Raw genomic sequence first — 5,861 nt, forward strand, 5'->3', positions numbered from 1 at the left:
CTTCACCTAAACAAGTGACTGGAACCTGAGCTTGTTCTAACTCTACTGTCATAACAAAGTTCGCTTATTCCTCAAACACTGCACAAAAATGTGGCCAAATAAAACGAAAGTAATCATCAAACCGCAGAAGGGTGGAGTCCTAATCATCGGAAAGGCAAATACCAAATAAGTTTTAATCAATATACACATGCCGTTCTCGACTTTCAATCAAATATCCTAAATCGTTCATCAAAAATATGTGAACCTTCACCCTTTTTTAGGAAGAAACATGAACTCAATTTTTCGACCAACTGTAATGCCACCCAGCTGCCCCTAGGCATCTGATGAAACCGGCCTGTTAAGCATCCCATGTGGAAACTGAATACCCCAAGACTTTCCATAGAGGCAATACATAACCTTTGGTATTCACCAGACAACCCAGGTCATCAGCTAGGTGTATCAGGTCAAGGCTGAACAAGGTAGGTGGAAGGGGTTATGATGTGTACCTCTAGAACTTCTACTAGACCTCCTGAAAGGTACTGACCCATCAAAACCTGTCTCACCAGGTGGTTTCCCTGCTTTTCCACTGCTTAACCCCTGATTCAACACTTAGGAATCCTTTCCATCTGCCATGAACAAGCTGCCATCTTCAGGGTCATCGTCAGAATTGTCAGTACTCGCTGGATCTGACTCAGCCAGGGGATCCAACAGTAGGTACTTTAGATTTACTGTCTTTTCCTGACCCCATTTACCGGGCAGATCTGGTAAACATCCCCATGCTGATTTACCCACTACTTTGTACGGCACCCTTTCATATTTATCTTGAATCTTTTGGCGTCCCTTAAATGCGCACTTCCTCTAAAGGACCTGTGCACCAACTGGTAATGGACTTGCCTTAGCCTTTGCATTGTACGCAGTCTCATTCTGTTCAGACGTTTTTTCACATTCTCCGTCACCAAGTCCTTTGCTCGATTAAGTAGCTGTTCTTTTGTGAAATCTTGTTCCCAATCACTATCAGTGCGTCCGAGGATTTGGTCTAATGGGATTAAGGGCTCATCACGCCCAAACATCAATGTGTATAGGGCTACACCCGTACTGCGATGGGGGGTAGCATCCCAGCAGGCACAATTCGTTGAAATAACGTTGACACAACTTTGAAGGCTAACTGTATCCTTACGTTGGATAATACACCTAGCGTTTTGATTGAATATGAAAGTTGCGCCAGCGTAATTTTGTCGACGTAGAAAACGCGTTGGAACTATAACATTCAATGAATGTATAAAATATATGTTTGAGCAACGTTAAATCATGACGTTTAAGAAACACGGCATTATCATTGAATATGAAAAGTGCCCCAACGTGATTTTGTCAACGTGGAAATGATCACGTTAAAACAATGTGCATGTTTTCCCTATAAATTATACACATATGCATGTACATGCTTTAATACGATTTAACATGTTCGTGAAAATATGTTTTATGTTACATCCAGGGAGTATATATATAGAGCGCTATACATGTGCTATGCGCAACCCTGTTTGTGTACAAACCTAATGGAAACTCGGAATTGTGTACAGGTTCTTCGGACAAAGGATAAGTTAGCACTCTAGTGTTTACAATATAATAGCTCTATAAGTACCTCCAACAGAAAGTACGCGGGAACGTGCACGTATATACATGTATTCTTTGCAAAGAGCAAAATCTGTGCATGATAAAAAAAAGCGCCTGTACATAAAAAGAATGACAGGATTGCAGCAATGCATGTACATTCTTTTAGAAATTAATCAAGTTTCACTCTTGACGTATCTGTCCAATATGGAGCCAAGAATGCACTTGTGGATGCAATAGCTGGATCCAAAGATCATCCACAATTACTCTTCGGCTTCAATTATGATAAAACAGCTGAGCTGAACTTTTCAAGTGATGCATCAATGTTACGTACTGCTGATATATACGTAGTTCTTGCACACAAGTTACATTTGTTTTTATAGATTTACTGCAGTGAGGAAGGTTTGCACATTGTGTATTATTATCTCAACCTTCTTTGAAAAACTCCATACATATGGATGGCCTAACAACTTCGCTGTGAAAACTGCTTGTACATGTATCGGCTTGTAACTTGGAAATTCTGTCAGGATTTTAATGTCTGATGGAGACCTGTGAGAAAATTTTGAATTGAATTTTTTCATACACTAAGTACAAAAGCAAAATCTGTATGAATGACAGTCTCTGAAAGCTTCAAATGTTCAAAATGACACAAATGTGTATGGTAAAATCAATGTCCAACACAACAACATACACTATAAGGGGTGTAGAGAAAACAATCAGAATAATGTCAATAAAATACTATCCTCGAAATTTCTCGAAAAGTCATTTGCGAGTTATATTTGAATAAAATCTGGTACACTGAGTAATTTGATTGCACAAAAACGTGACAATTTTAATTCCCAAGAACAAAGACACTGTTGCTATACCTAATGATTCGGGGCAAGCTTTATTGCATCTCTTGAATGGACTGGTTCCTTTGTGCCCTTTATATATCAGTTGAGAATTGAGTATTGTTACAAGGCGTCTCTTTATGTAACTAAGCAAAAGCTTGCCCCAAATCACGGGGTATAACAACAGTGTTTTTCGTATGGAGAATTCAAATTGTTCTGTTCATGTGAATTTAAAGAACGCAGTGTACCCAATTTTAGTTAAATTTAACTCCTACCTCAGCTTCGATGCAAAAAGGAGAGTTTAGAAGAATCAGAGACCACGAGAAGCACACCGTAGAGTGCACCTAGATGACTATAACTTCCTCAAGAAATAATTCAACATTTTTACTCAACATGCATGACCGTCATGTTTTCCCGAGCAGACCTGCGCCATTCTCGGCATATTGGAATTAGTACAAGTGATCACTGCCCTGTCTTGCCTAAAAACAGAATGCCTCGTGGATTTCTTTGAACACATTGTCACTGCATAAAATAATCCTGTGGGATAGCCTCTAATAAGATCTCTGAACCTAACGCAACCGGACCTCTTCTTGTTGGGCCAGTTCAAGTTCAAGTTTTTTTTCTTAAACAACAGACCTGGGAGACCTTGAGAGATGGAAAACAGCTTACGGAGGTTGTCGGACAAGACAAAAGAGTGATCAAGAAGATGTTGCCGATATGCAGGGGATGATATGCAGGGGACAAATCTGGAAGGAAAAGAGTCATTAAAGGACTAAGTGCTAATTACCTTAAACTGTTTACCATGGGCTTTGATCCCTTCTTAGACCCTCAATTGTTGGGCGCAAACAAAATGTAGACTATTCGTGAAAACAACCTATGGTTACTCAGGCAAGAAATTCCTTCCATGTTCATAATTTAATAAACGCTGAAATCTGGGCCATTGTATAAATTTGGGGTCTCGTGTGACATTTTCCATCCCTGTTATACCTAACTGTATACATATACATGGACAAGGGACATATCACTGAAATCGAGTTCAAACTAAATTTGTTTAACAGGTAATTTGCAGTACTTATTCAGTCTTATTAAAGGGTGAAAACATCATACGCCAGACAAAACTGGGACAAGAAAACTGGACTTAAATTTATAGAAGGACCCATTTTAATCTACAAAATTATACTGGCCAGATTCTCTGAAACAAATGCTTATTTTTAGATTTTCCTGAGAATCCTTTTTGTGCAACACTTGGTAGAATTCACACATATACATGTATGTAATGATTGGATTTAAAGTGATCATCCTTTTGGGGAAAAATTGAAACTTCTGTGATGGTCTTGCACTACATGTGCATATGATGGTGTAGAAGTTCATTAACCAATTTGCCAGTTCCTTTCAGCTGTCGCTTGTAGCCGAAGTTGGCTTACTTCTGCAGAATCTGCAAAATCAAATATATTATGTACATGCACATGTAAATCAAATACAAAATATTTGACAAATAACAGGTTTTGTTACAAATCCTTATTCTGACAGAATCATTAGGTTAAACTACTTTTGTGTAATCTACGAATATCCGCATTAACAATCTTTGCTGGCATGCATGTTGATTAGATAATCTTTAGGGTGATAACTTATCACCTTTAATTTTGAGGAGATAGCAGGGCAAACTAGTGCGCATGCATAAAGCTTCCCCTTTCTTGAAAAGATGGTGGAAAATCCTTGAAAGGAACAAAGCAAAGAAGTTTCTCATACATGTGATATAAACAATTCATTCTGAAAAACGTGCGAAAACAGTTGAATGGGAATTAGATTCTGAGAATGAAAATGTAAACACATGTACTGTACAGTTGTTACAATGTTCGTCTGTGGAAAAAACCTAGAACTCACTCCAACACACGGCAAAAACTTTTTTCAGGCATGTTTTTTCAAACTCGGAAGCATTTCAAACTTTGAAATTAGTTGGCAACAATAATCTGCAGATCTGTGTCCAAACATGGAGTTAGAACAGGCTGAGTTAGAAAAGGTAACAATGTGCCTTCCAGTATAGTGCACAAGGTCAAAAAGACTCCAAACGCAAGGTCACAGTGAGCTAGGTCATCTGAAGTCTTTACTGCAGCCGAAGTACTTGTACATGTAGTTGTACATGTGCATTCAACTTCACTACAGGTACAGTACACATACATGATATATATACGTCGGGTCCACACAGACATTACAATAGGCCTACATGTAAAGTACATGTACCATGTACATGAAGATAGGCCTATGATGTTGCAAAGGCAAGTAACCTCATTAAAAATTTAAATATGCAGAAAACTTCAAAACTACGGCCCGTACGGGGGATACCATTATGATGGGAAGGTCTGATCTTCAGAAGCGAGCAAGGTATAAACTCTACGGGCCATTAAAAACAGGCTTCTCCGTACATACCATGCCATACCGTACCATGGTGCAATCATGACAGGGACAACGTGACAAAGGCCTAACAAGACTGGGCTAGCCCTGCTAGCATAGCCTAGCCTGTTTTTTTATGTTTGTTTTTTTTGTTTGTTTGTTTTTTTGTTTTGTTTTGTTTTGTTTTTGGTTTTTTATTTGGCAAAACTATCTGAAATAGAGTTACAGAGTAGTTCTCTGCAACTCAATCTCCCAAATTTCAGGAAATTATGGGTTTGAAATGAGACTTAGCTCGGGCTTCGTAAAACATCTCGAATAAAAATTCATTGAAGAACAATGAAAACTCACATTGCAAATCGGCATAAATAGACTGTGGCACCATATTGTTTGGCGGCGAGTTGATCATGTTGATTCAGTGTTGGAAAATCGACTTCGTTTTTCAATATGTGTCCAAAAACAAACTCGTGTCATCACCCCTGTGAAACTGGGGGCAGCTCAGAAACAAAGCTTTTGCTGGGAATCTGAACATCAACGCAAAGATGTCAAGCAGAATCACGGTACGGAAACCGTTCACTCTCGCTCGGCAATGGGCCGGCAATATGTGTGAAGAAACCGTTGTCAATCCAAACTGCCCCTCGCCCCGCATGGCGCATGCGTACATAGTGGAAAACTGGTACGCATCTGTTTCTACACTACTTAGTCGCTGGGATGGGGACCAGCTAGCTGATCGCTGGCGCAGTTCAACTCCAGATGACCGTGTCTAACCCCATCCGTACACCAATCAACTTCGTCAACCTTATTTCGACAATAAATTTCGGGTAATTGTGGACATAACAGTTGAAACAACGTTTGCGATCTGACGCTGGCTAAACATTAAATTTGGGTTGTCAATATTGTAACATGATTTCAACAAATATTCAACGCCGCATTACTGTCTAAGTCTGTACATTAAATCAACGTCGTCGGCTTAAAGTGGATTCGACATTGTAGTTGGGTTGTTAAAACTGCGAAAATATTTCAACAATTAATCAACATTGGGTACTTGTCGAAATG

General features: G+C 39.2%; 1 long non-coding RNA gene across 1 annotated transcript; it reads right to left on the minus strand.

The window, feature by feature from the left end:
* Window positions 1-280: 280 nt before the first annotated feature.
* LOC110989251 (uncharacterized) lies at window positions 281-5,508 on the minus strand. Its single transcript, XR_002599585.2, has 3 exons — window positions 5,157-5,508; window positions 4,053-4,132; window positions 281-3,852 (listed from the first exon to the last, which is right to left on the minus strand). It is a non-coding gene; the product is annotated as an uncharacterized LOC110989251 (long non-coding RNA).
* Between the last annotated feature and the right edge of the window lie 353 nt (window positions 5,509-5,861).

This window comes from Acanthaster planci, linkage group LG17, assembly GCF_054643075.1.
Source record: "Acanthaster planci isolate LZ-2023a linkage group LG17, COTS_SCS, whole genome shotgun sequence".
Taxonomy (NCBI): Eukaryota; Metazoa; Echinodermata; class Asteroidea; order Valvatida; family Acanthasteridae; genus Acanthaster; species Acanthaster planci.